The following is a 14,130-nucleotide window of genomic DNA, read 5'->3' as shown; positions in this document are numbered from 1 at the left end:
AGCCATGGTGGGATCTTTCACGCAGTTGACCAAAGGATTTTGATTGGCTGTTGTCACCAGTTGAGCACCGTGATATTTCTGTCTACGAGAATAAGGAAAGAAAGACCTGATTACACAAAAGCACTGGGTATTTGTTCCATGAATGAGATCTTAGGAATCCCTATTTCAGCTGTGGAAAATAACCACCCAAAAGAAGAAAAAGAAGAAGTGAAATCAAAACACTATTAATCCATAAATACTCACTTCAAAGCAAACTAGTTCAGTGTGGCGCCTATGTAGTATGATTGGCAAAACTGCCTTAAGTAAAACTTAACTTTTAATAAATAAGGCTAAAAAGAGAAGAGCGCCCACGAAATTAAACCTTGTCTCTCTTTAAGAGTTAAGTTGCTACCCTTGTGAGCCTTCATATCTCTACTATTGTCATGTAAGATTTTAAGGTCACGTGTGCACCCCTCAATAAAAGTCTCCACTTTGGTGCAGGTAGAGTTGGGGGGAGTGAAGGTACTTTTTGGTCTAAGATTAGTAAAAGGCCCTTTCATTTCGCTCCTATCCCTTATATTGTCCTCCAAAAGTTCACACATATCGTGTAAAGCACGTTTCTCTTCAGCCGACCACTGTTCTTGTGTGTCTGCTTTGTAGAAATGTTTTCGTAATAGAAGCTTTCTACCAAAGAGATGCAAATCTTTAATCCAATTAAATAAATTCGTTACATTGTGTCTATCGCTCCTCATTTCATCTTGTGTGTTTATATCTTTTGTGAGTTTATTCTCTTTCTGGAGCATTTGCTTAGTTAAGCATATACTTTACATTAAGTATGGCGAGTTTTCTTTCCAATCCGGGTTATTTCAGTAAATGGCAGGCAGAAGCTGAACAACTTTTTAAGGAGACAATTGAACCAGCTAAGGTGTCTGATTCCAATTTAGCAATGGATACAATTTTTAAAAACCTGAAACAAGGTATGATTAAACAAACTAAGCTCTGGTGGGAAGTCACCACTCTAGATAAATATCTAGGACACTCTATTGTACCAAGAGGTCTTAGGATCAAACTTAGCCCGGCAGAGCACCTTATTAAGGAAGGGTTTTTGGATAAATGGCACAATATACTTACCAATTGTTCGTTGAATTTGATGCGTTTAATTAAAGAAACAGAGGAGGGAGAACTGGGTCTAATTAATATTGAGGTTGAAAACCATTTGAAACTTGTCCAAGAACACAGGGAAAACGAGGCATTTACTCGATTTGAGTCAGAATTACAAGGGAATATAGATAAACTTGCGTCTGAATTGAAAGTACGCAAATGGAAAAAAATTAATCGGGACAGAACTGACTTTGCCACGGGGCATGTGTACTCCACTGAACGTAAACCACGCTCTATTCAGCGTACTTTTGGGGGGTCACTCCTTCTCTATAGATCCCACTTCTGATAGCGATCTTAGTGATGGTGTAAGTCAACCAGACAGGGGCCCCTTCAAGAGTAATAGGGCACCTTTCTATCAGAATAGGAACAACAATTTGGCTCCACAGCCGCTTCCTTCTACTTCCCTGATTACCCCTACCTCCTCCACTTCTTCATCTTTTTTAGAACAGCGCCACATGGAGGGCCCTGCGAAAAACAGATTGAGGGACAGGAAGAGGTGGGGGTACAGTCGCCGGTACAACCGGTAAAACAAGTTGGTGCACTGCAAATCTTTAATCTATCTCAACTGACACTTACTAAACATCAGACATCCGCCCTCGCATAGGGCCTGTCTTTTGCACCTACGTGCTCATTTAATTTATTTAATTGGATTAAAGATTTGCATCTCTTTGGTAGAAAGCTTCTATTACGAAAACATTTCTACAAAGCAGACACACAAAAACAGTGGTCGGCTGAAGAGAAACGTGCTTTACACGATATGTGTGAACTTTTGGAGGACAATATAAGGGATAGGAGCGAAATGAAAGGGCCTTTTACTAATCTTAGACCAAAAAGTACCTTCACTCCCCCCAACTCTACCTGCACCAAAGTGGAGACTTTTATTGAGGGGTGCACACGTGACCTTAAAATCTTACATGACAATAGTAGAGATATGAAGGCTCACAAGGGTAGCAACTTAACTCTTAAAGAGAGACAAGGTTTAATTTCGTGGGCGCTCTTCTCTTTTTAGCCTTATTTATTAAAAGTTAAGTTTTACTTAAGGCAGTTTTGCCAATCATACTACATGCGCCACACTGAACTAGTTTGCTTTGAAGTGAGTATTTATGGATTAATAGTGTTTTGATTTCACTTCTTTTTCTTCTTTTGTGATTAGTAGTTAAATCTACACAAACTTGCAGTGTGGTTGCCTTCGTTACATTGTGTCTATCGCTCCTCATTTCATCTTGTGTGAAAATAACCACCCCCAACAAATATACATGTCCAGATCACAGTGCTCATGTAGCTGTGTGGGCTTCTGTATGGGCAGTCATATGAAAAAGTTTGGGAACCCCTCTTAATTCTTTGGAGTTCTGTTTATCATTGGCTGAGCTTTCAAAGTAGCAACTTCCTTTTAATATATAACATGCCTTATGGAAACCGTAGTATTTCAGCAGTGACATAAAGTTTATTGGATTAACAGAACATATACAATATGAATCATAAATAAATTAGTCAGGTGCGTAAATTTGGGCCCCCAACAGAGATATTACATCAATACTTAGTTGACCCTCCTTTTGCAAATGTAACAGCCTCTAGACGCCTCCTATAGCCTTTGATGAGTGTCTGGATTCTGGATGTGGGTATTTTTGACCATTCGTCCATACAATATCTCTCCAGTTCAGTTTAATTTGATGGCTGCCGAGCATGGACAGTCTGCTGCAAATCATTCCATGATATTCAAGTTAAGGGACTGTGACAGCCATTCCAGAATATTGTACTTCTCCCTCTGCATAAATGTCTTTGTAGATTTCCAAGTGTGTTTAGGGTCATTGTCTTGTTGGAATATCCAACCCCTGCGTAACTTCAACTTTGTGACTGATGCTTGAACATTATCCTGAAGAATTTGTTGATATTGGGTTGAATTCATCCGACCCTCGACTTTAACAAGGGCCCCAGTAGTCCCTGAACTAGTCACACAGCCCCACAGCATGATGGAACCTCCACCAAATGTGACAGTAGGTAGCAGGTGTTTATCTTGGAATGCGGTGTTCTTCTTCTACCATGCAAATTGCTTTTTGTTATGACCAAATAACTAAATTTTTGTCTCAATTGTTGTTCCAAAATGTATGTGGCCTATCTCAATAAGCTTTTGCATACAACAAGCGACTCTGTTTGCGTGCGTGCAGAAAGGGCTTCTTTCTCATCCCCCTGCCATACAGATGTTCTTTGTGCAAATTGCGCTGAATTGTACAGCGATGTACAGATCCACCATCTGCAGTAAGATGTTCTTGCAGGTCTTTGGAGGTGATCTTTGGGTTGTCTGTAACATTCTCACAATCCTCCGCATAAGCCGCTCCTGTATTTTTCTTCACCTGCCAGACCTGGTTTTACAGCAACTGTGCCTGTGGCCTTCCATTTCCTGGTTACATTCCTTACAGTTGAAACTGACAGTTTAAACCTCTGAGCTTTTTGTAGCCTTCCCCTAAACCATGATACTGAACAATCTTTGTTTTCAGATCTTTTGAGAGTTGCTTTGAGGATCCCATGCTGTCACTCTTCAGAGGAGAGTCAAACAGACGCACAACTTACAATTGGTCACATTTAAATACCTTTTCTCCTGATTGGACACACCTGCCTATGAAGTTCAAGGCTGAACAACCAATTTGGTGTGGCCAGTAATCAGTATTGAGCAGTTACATGCATTCAAATTAGTTCAAATTTTTGCACAGCCAGTTTTTCACATTTGATTTAATTTCATTCAACGGAAAAATCTTTGTTCAGAAAACACCACAGTACGTGGGAAATGAAAGACATACCACTTTTATCATTTTTGTTGAAAGTAGAGTAAATGATTATGCAGGCTGAGAGGGGTTCCCAAACTTTTTCATATGACTAGAGGCTGGGCTATTCTCCTGGAAGTCACAAGCCACAACCACCACCAGTGGTGCAGAATGTTTGAAGGCACCTGAGGGCCTGTGCTTAGGGCAGCAGCTTTAGCATACCTATATGGGAATAAAATGATTGCAAAAACAAATTCCATGTCCACTGCCAGATACTAGTGTCTAAATCTGGTGGTGAAGCTGAGGGGGTGCCTAGGGAAGAACCGGAGCTAAATCCAAGCCTGAAAGGAGGGTAGGCTATGGTAGATGCGCAGCACAGCAACCAGTATGACCACTCCTATTCATATGAATAAACACAAATATGCAGGCAAATAAGGCTCATTGTGCAGGACAATCTATATCATTATATTTCGCTGAATATTAACAGAAAGGAACCGTAGCGGTGCACTGAATCCACTATTTTTGGATTTGGCAGAATCCCAAATCCTTTGTGAAAGATTTGGCCGAATACCGAACTGAATCTGAACTCTAATTTGCATATGTAATTTGGGGAAATGAGACAAAAGGAGAAAAAAATGTAATTTCTCGTTTGTGTGCTTTTTTGATTCAGATTCAGTTCACCCAGGCACTTGGATTCTGCCAAATCCAAATCCTGCTGAAAAAGTCAGAATGTTGGCCGAATCCCGAACCTAAACCTGGATTCTGTGCATCCGTAAGGAAAAGAGAATGTTACCCACTTTATTGTACATCTAATACTAGTTCCATGAGAAGGTACATGTTTAAGTTTATTTAGCTAAAAGGAAACATGAAGGGCATTTGGCAGTTCTGAATTGTGCAAAGTAAACTCACCCAAACCCTGGAGCTTCTCACATGCTGTCCCTTTCAGTTCTGTCAGTCAGCTCAGACCTGCCAAGTACAATTATGCTCATCATAGAGATATCTGGATATTCATTTCATTTTAACTATTTTTTTGGCATGGGTGTAACTATAGATGGGGTTGCTACCTTTGAAAACGTTTTTTTACCTGCTGGCTAGGGCGGTGAAAAAGGGGATGGGTTATGATGTAATTGGGTTTTTATGTTTTTTTATTGGAAACTTTACAACAAAATATAAACATAATTTAGACTAACATTACAATAACATTACACTCATATAATGATATAAAATCAAAATACCCTCCCCCCAGTCCACTGGCCAAAAGATTGGAAAAAGGTATTCAAATTTTTTTTTGCTCATAACTCAACAAATTCGAATTTAAAACTCAAATTTGAATTTGAATGTGAAATTTATCACATCTCGACCCTGGAAACAGTTCTAATTTGACTATTCTCCACCTAAAACCTGCCGAGTTCATGTAGAAGTCAATGGCAGAGGTCCCTTGGAATTTGAAGATATTAATAGCAGTGATGAGCCAACTTTTTGCCAAGTTTTGCTTCGCAAATGCCACATGGACTTCAGTGGACTTCAATGGGAGAGAAAAAATGTTGTGTGTCAAAAAAAATTGATATGCAAAAATCACAGGTTTTTTTAGACGCTCACATTTTTTCATAAATGTCATACCATTCAAATTATGAATAAAGTCAAACTTCTTAGAGTTTTAAAAAATTCATATTACTCTAAAATTCGCCCTTTGATAAATAACCCCCTATGATTACTGGGGGGGGTGTATAGGGGTCCAAGGAGGGCAAAAATTTATATGAAGTTTCATATTTAAAAAATATATTCTCAATAGTGACGTAAATACAGTAGTGGCTCTGGGTATAGGTGATTTGGGATTCAGCTTGCACCTCCCACCCACTCTCCTTACCAACAAGTAATCCCTGCAAGCTCCAGGGGGTCTTCCTGGTGCAGTCACACCCCCTGACTTAAACAATTTTGCTGTGGGGCCCAGTGACTTCTGGATTCATAGCTAACAACTAGATGCTGCTTGGGGCTATTTATCAAAATCTGACCAGATCCTCACAGACTTTCCCTCCTACTTATCATTAGATTTTCCTGAAAAATTCTTTTGCAGGAAAAGTTTTCGATAAGATCATAAAAAAATGCAAATACGCAAATTTTTCGGATTTGACCCCCAAATACAGCGACTTTTTCAGAATTGATGCCTGAATACCGCAACTTTTCCGGAACTCAGCGCGAATCAAGATACAGGGACATCAGCAATAAATAGAACAAACAGGGGTCATTACAATAATAAATACAGAAATACAAAGAACAGTTGCATTAAAGATTAAGAGCTAAGTGTTAAAGATAAATGAGGAAGGAGGTCCCTACCCCGTAGAGCTTATCACTAAGGGCTTTAGCACATGGGCAGATTCGGGGAGATTTAGTCGCCTGGCGACTAATCGCCTCTTCTTCGGGGCAAAATCTCCACGAGCTGCCTTCCCCCTGCCCTCCGCCTGATAAAATGAAATAACGCCTGCGGCAATGCACTCGCGGTGCTTCGTTTTCCACACTCGCAATCGTCTTTTCGCGCATGCGCACAATCGCTGCCTAGGGCGCCTGCCCGGCTTGGCCCGGCTCTGCTTCTAAATGAACTCGGCAGGTTTAAGTCAGATTCCTGATGTTTCCAGGGTCCAGGTATGATAAATCTCAAATTCGAGTTTGGATTATTCCCAAATTGAATTTGTGAGTTTTGACCAAAAATCCAACTCAAAAATTCGAATTTGCATTTACAATTCGAACCTTAATAAAATCTGCTCCTAAGTGAAGAATAGTCTCTAGGAGAATGGCAGCAACCAAGTCTCTAACACTAGCCATCCATTCCTGCGTGTATGGGCCCAGTTCTTTGCTTAGTCTGCTGCCCTTAACTGATTGTGAGCTCACCTGGTACCTCACTGTACCCCTGCCTTCAAAACTTGGCCCCCCAACTATGCCTGAGTCAGATGTCTCTGCTGCCTACACATTGTCCTGGCCCTACTCCCACAGCAGGACAGGTACCTGACAAGGGAATGAGGAGCAGCAGCTTAGCCTGACTGACACTAAGTAAGATGCAGATAATGTAATTATTCATTAAGATAAATGAAACTATACATATATTTATATATATACACATACCACTGCCTTCCACGAGAGCCAGCTTGGTGCTGCCGGCGCCTGGTATAGTAGTCTGGCTCCACCGTCTCTTGCACGGCTTGCTCTAAAAAAGGAAAATAGCAAATAATAATAATGTCAGTTCCCAAAAAACAAAGCAACTTATCCTTGCCCAGAGGTATACGACAGGGATATAATGTATTTCATTTGCCACCCAGGGATGCTTTAATATATGGCAAGTCATAAACAGACATTGGCCCAAGGCCTACTAGGATATTAGGGCCATATGGATTTAACAGCCATATAAGAAATCCAGGAGAATGGAGCAGGTAGGTTTCTCATTGGGTACTGGCCATGGACAGAACTACCAGGAATGCGGCAGGTATGATTGCACCAGGGCTCATACTCCCTCAGGGCCCACCAGGCGCATACGCTGGAGCAAATCCACTATGGTGGGGCCCAGGTTTATGGCCTGCACCTAGGCCTGGGGCTGGTGCTGTCACTGAAGAACTGTAGAAAAGCTTTATCAGTGTTGCTTTAAGAATTTATCCCTGACTGCTGCTTTCAGTTTGCGTTAACTCTATACATGCTGCAGATCTTATGTGAAACATTTCATATGACAACGTAAACAAAACTGTACTTTCAGTACCTAAAATGGGGCCTAAACCTTTGCTTAAAGGGATACTGTCATGGGAAAACATGTTTTTTTCATGCATCGGTTAATAGTGCTGCACCAGCAGAATTCTGCATTGAAATCCATATCTCAAAAGAGCAAACATTTTTTTTTTTAGATTTAATTTTGAAATCTGACATGGAGCTATACTTATTGTCAGTTTCCCAGCTTCCTCCAGTTATGTGCTCTGATAAACTTCGGTCACTCTTTACTGCTGTACTGCAAGTTGGAGTGATATCACTCCCTCCCTTCCCCCCCAGGCAGCCGAACAAAAGAACCAGATAACAGCTCCCTAACACAAGATAACAGCTGCCTGGTAGATCTAAGAACAGCACTCAATAGTAAAATCCTGGTCCCACTGAGACACATTCAGTTACATTGAGTTGGAGAAACAACAGCCTGCCAGAAAGCAGTTCCATCCTAAAGTGCTGGTTCTTTCTGAAAGCACATGACCAGGAAAAATTACCTGAGATGGGGCCTACACAGCAATATTATAAATTAAAAAAAATACACTTGCTGGTTCAGGAATTACATTTTATATTGTAGAGTGAATTATTTACAGTGTAAACAGTGTAATTTAGAAATAAAAACGACACCATAAAATCATGACAGAATCCCGTTAAACTTTTCCTTTTGCAGACACTGGCTCTGCTTGGGTGATGTTCCAAATGTAATTACAGATGCAAGAGGCTGCTCCAATGCAACGTCAGCTTCCCGGCTATATTTAACATAGGGAGATTACTGTGTAGTAGATTTGGCTTACTAATGTTACATTGTAATCAGACATTGTGAAGACTGATATAATGCTGGTTAGATATTCAGTGTTGCCCAACTAGGATTATATAGACAGGGAGGCCAGTGTATGAGGCACTGTTGTCTTTGTACTACATCTCCCAGCATGCTTTAATCCTTGATATGGAACGCATACCTCCAAACCATCCCATTTTCAGTGGGACAGTCACGATTTTGACAGCTCAGCCCACAATCCCAGATTTTTATTATATAGTCAAGAGTTTCTCTTGATCTCCTGCACTGATGCCAGAAAAAGATACAAGGCTTCAGAAATGTAACTTAAATAGGAGGCTTTTTGGCAGAGAGACCAGACCACTCAGAAGCTGCACCTAGATACATTTGTAACAATTTAAGATAAGCTAAGATACAATTGTAACTATTTAAGATAAGCAGGTCTCTCGAGAGACCAGTCTAGGAGCTTAAAGGGCAAGGGCATAAACCATTACTCTAAAACTCCCAGAAATGCGTTCAAACTTTCATAACCTACCAAATTTGGACATTAGTGATGTGTGGGTTGGGATTTCCTCGACCTGCTCCCTCCCTTCACCCACCAGACTTCCAGGTTCCTTTTATAAACCTGTTCCGACCCGCCGATGATGTCATAAACGGGACGGGGCGAGCAGGTGCAGCGTCTATAAAACAAGAATCCGGAAGTCGGCATTTGAAGGTGCCACCCGCGAAGAGGAGTGCGAGGTGGGCCTGAACCTGCCCGACCCACGACCTGCAGGTATCGGCCCGGCCCGCACATCACTACTGGACATAGTAATTAGGGGGTGTGGCCATAAAACAGAAGTGGTCAAAAAAAATTGCAGCCATATACTCATCAGATCTTTTTGTCTGTGTTTCCATTTTGCAAATGTTTGGAGGTATGTGAACATATGGATGGAATGCAAACCTACCATGCAGAATCACTGCCACATTTACCTTGTAGTGTAAATATAACATATATATATATATATATATATATATATATATATATATATATATATATATATATATATATATATATATATAGATATATATACACTAAAGGTCATTGATCCTCCTGAGCTATAAGGTCTGAAAAAAAACTCTTCTGTAATCTCTGGCCCATAAATACTCACCAATCTCATCCATGATATTCCCAACCCCGGCAGCTGGGGCCGATCTCTCCTAGAAAAAGAAAATATATGTATCATATATACTGTATATGTTTACATAATGATGCTGTTTGTACAGCACTGGCTTTCATGATGGTTTCAGTCAAATGTCAGCAGAAGCTTTGTGAGACACTGTATAAATCTGGTACATGAATGTGAGACTGTTACTAATCACCTCGCTTTCCTGCCCTTTCCAACGGATTCTAAGCTGCAGTCTGTATAAACTGTAAAGGTGGCTCGTTTGGTTATGCCGACAAACAAGCAGATCTCTCCCCGATGTGACCAAATTGAAGTTGTTGATATCGGGCTGATCCGATTGTAGGCCCTAGGGCCCAACGATCAGATCATAATGCATCCGATAAGGGCGGTCAGATTGCGGGACCACATACATGAACAGATCTGGCCACAATCCGACAAAATTTTTTAACCTGCTTGATCGAGATCTGGCCGACTTTCGGTCAGATATCGATCGGGGAAGCCCATCGGATGGCCCCACACATGGGCCAATAAGCTGCCGTCTCGGTCTGTCGGCAGCTTTTATCGGCCTGTGTATGGCCACCTTAAGGCAATGTTACAACCAGCAGCCAAAGGTCCCACTCCTGTAACTAAATGTAGAATTTCAATGTTTTTAATAGGTATTCTGCCCACTAATGAGCTTAATAATGGTGCTCCAGCAGGCCAGAAACTAGGGGTGCAATGGGGTGGGGGTGCATGGGGAGGAGGTAAGAGAGCAATTGGTGGCAGTGGGGGAGGGGGAAAGCTATGCGTAAGAAATTGGTGGAGACACGGGGGGCTGGGCAATGTGTCTAAGGCAGGGGTCCCCAACCTTTTTTTACCCGTGAGCCACATTCAAATGTAAAAAGAGATGGAGAGCAACACAAGCATAAAATAGTCCCATGGGGTGCCAAATAAGGGCTGTGATTGGCCATTTGGTTGCCCCTATGTGGACTGGAAGCCTACAAGAGACTCTACTTGGTACTATACTTAGTTTTTATGCAATTAAAACTTGCTTCCAAGCCTGGAATTCAAAAATAAGCATCTGCTCTGAGGACACAGAGAGCAACATTCAAGGGGTTGGAGAGCAACATGTTGCTCGCGAGCTACTGGTTGGGGATCACTGGTCTAAGGCAACAATACAACTACAGACTAGTGTGACCTTGTATTTCATGAAAAAAGTCTGCAAAATGTTTGTAAACTGGCTAAACCATACTGGTGTGTCAGTAGAACAAAGGCAGTTGCTCCCAGTATCATATGGTACAGCAAGTCCCAGTATTTTTCAACAATAAAGGACAACTAAAGCTCAACAAAGAATTAGTCCAGACATAGTACACCATCCCCCATATGCAATAAACGGCACTATGTTTGCCCAGGAGCCCAGAACTCAAAGCAACCAATAGGATCTTTGCTTTTAAACAGGTGACCAGTAAATTCTAACTTTTGATTGGTTGCTATAGGTTACTGCTCCTGGGCAAACTTAGCGCCTTTTATTGCATATGGGGGATGGTGTACTTTGTCGGGACTAATTCTTTGTTGAGCTTTATTATATTACATATAGAGTTGCCACCTGGCTTGTATTTTGATGGTGGTTGATCTCAATGTTATTAATAGGGAAAAAAGATAAATATATAGGAAGGCCGGTATTTTTTTCCAGAAAAGGTGGCAACCCTAATTACATAACCCCCTATATGTTTTGGGCTTCTATCCACTCCAAAGCCACCATAGCCCCTTGTAATGTGCAAATGTACATATCACATGGCAGGATAGAAATGATAGAAATTCTGCACTAGAATTAATAGCCATCCCTGCATCACCAGCTTCTATAACAGATATAAACTCATTTTTTCCCACTATTTTGATAATTTTTGTTGAATGCTGAAGTTAGCGTCCCAAACAGCAGCCCAGAGCCCACTGAGCATGTGCAGTGCCACTGGCAGCTAAAAGATGGACTAACAAAATCAAGGATCACAAGTTGCTGGGGGATACATTTGAAGCCACATAACATTGCTGTTATAGGGCTACTGAACCTTTGAGACAGTAAATGAGTATAGAGTATTAAAGGGGAACTATAGCGAAAATGAAAATTTAAATACAATCAATTAAATATTCTGCATCGTTTCTGAAATAATCAAGTTTATATTCACTATTCCTGTCTCAGCATCTGTTTTTCTTCAGTCTGTTTTCTTATACCAGTTTCTCCAACTTATTCAATCCCTATACTCCGTACAACCTGCTTATAATCAATCATAACGTACTGGAAAGATTCCCCAATCCCTGTGAACATCATAACGCATAAAATGAGCTTTTCTTTATGTTCTAATGACGTTGAGGAAAGTGAATTATGAAGATAACTAAAAAAATATAATAACAAGGAGTGTAGGGAGACGGCATGAGTAACTGATCTCCATGGCATTATGATTGTCTGTGTGAGCTCCATGGCTATTGGCACACTGAGTTAAATATGAATATTTAATTGGATGATAGCAGAGTAAGCAGTAATTCCTATGGGAGGCTGTCTGTAACTGAATCTGCCCAGCACAGGCTTGGGTTACAGTACTAATACGGTCACTTCTACACAAACACATTGGATCAACAACTAGTCATCAGAATGATTTACAATATGCCAAATGTAACACTAAAGATAGGAAAGTTCCCCAATGGCAGCAACATAATGAGATGAGATTCTCAATAGGAAACATTTCGGATGGCCCTGAGCAGCAATCACTACACATATGAGTATTGATGTCGATACCCAGAGCCAGGCACCAAAGCAAGAACCACGACTGCACCACAACTGAAGGCAGCAAACCTTTGTCAAACACACTACTAAATTAGCAATAGGGTTATTAACACGCCACATATTTATGAAATGTTTTACAGAGCTATGCAATAAATGGCTGTATACACTGAACACACAGAATACATAAAAAACAATCAATACAAGAGGTAGAGAGGGCCCTGCCCAAAAGAGCTGTCAATCTAAAAGCATCTAACATACAGATTGCATCGAAGGTCGAACCAATAAAGTGGGTAATTACTTTCACAGCAACAGCTTTAGGGTAGAACTACATGGACGACTTCAGTGTGTTTCCGATGGATCCGACGTGCTGCGCCAAAACGCAGGCGTCAAATCGGATGCGACGGAGAATAAGGTAAGCAATAGTAATGTTGGATGGTGTCGCAGTGTTCATCCGTCAAGACACGACTGTCGGATGCAGTCGCTGCATTTGCATGTGACAGCCGTGTCATGTCGGATGAACGCTGCGACAAGATCCGACATTTGTTTTTCGTAACTTATTTTCCATCGCATCCGATCCTCGTGTCGTGACGGATGAACGCTGTGACACCATCCGAAACGAAGTCTCGCGTGTTGTTCTACCATTACAATAAAAAAATACAGGATGGAATCCATTATCCGGAAACCCGTTATCCAGAAATCTCTAAATTACAGAAAGGCCGTCTCTCATAGACTTCATTTTATCCAAAAAATCCAGATTTAAAAAAATTATTTTCTTTTTCTCTGTAATAATAAAACAGTAGCTTGTACTTGATCCAAACTAAGATATAATGAATCCTTATTGGAAGCAGAACCAGCCTATTGTTTTTTTTAATGTTTACATGATTTTCTAGTGGACTTAAGCTCCAAAAGATCTGGTTTCCAGAAAACCCCACGTGCCAAGCATTCTGGATAACAGATCCTATACCTGTACTGATACTTTTCACTGCTATCCATATATGTCTCGCTGGTATTTGGTTGGCAGTGCCTCTAAAAGATAATGTAAACCCATTATAAAAAAAACAAAAAACTTAAAATAATGAAATTCTAAGCAAACATCCTATATAAATTCAATTTTTAAAAAATTATGAAAGCAGCATTGTTCCCTTTCTGAACTGCTGCTTCTGCCTCTTGAAACAATGTAGAAGCAATCAGCTTTGCATGCTTCTTTACAGGTCACCTAATCAGATGGCTTCAGATAATCTGCTTCAAAAGTCAGAGAATTAAAAGTGTAAATGCAATGATAGGTACAAATAACCTTAAAATCAATGAAAATGTTTTATATGTGTTTTATGTAAATATTTTATATGTGAATATGAATTACTTTGTATATACAGTATGTATATATTAATCACTGATGTTGAGGATCTGGCCTGGGTCACAGTTGTAAGTCGAGTTTATCCCACAGCGGTTCTGTTGGGTTGAGGTCAAGGCTCTGTGCAGGTTCTTCCTCTCCCATCTCAGCAATCAGAAGAGGAAAAAAGCCCCAAGAGGTTATCTATCTGGGCCCCCAAATCGACCGTTTGAGTAATGGTAAATCTCGACATTCTGTAATCTCAGTTTGGCAATTATCACAACTAGAACCTTTGTGAGGGAGCTTGCCAACCCAAATGGCAGGCAACAAAATGGATAATGCTGGTCCAGGAGAGCAAATCGAAAACACCTCTGAAGTTCCATGGCTATGGGAATGTGAAGATACACGTCCTTGAGATCTATGGGCGCTAGCCAATGCTCAGAATGGACTACTGACTTTATCATCAT

The sequence above is a fragment of the Xenopus laevis genome, chromosome 9_10S, assembly GCF_017654675.1.
Source record: "Xenopus laevis strain J_2021 chromosome 9_10S, Xenopus_laevis_v10.1, whole genome shotgun sequence".
Taxonomy (NCBI): domain Eukaryota; kingdom Metazoa; phylum Chordata; class Amphibia; order Anura; family Pipidae; genus Xenopus; species Xenopus laevis.
The sequence above is the reverse complement of the archived record's forward strand: the minus strand, read 5'-3'. Positions refer to the sequence as shown.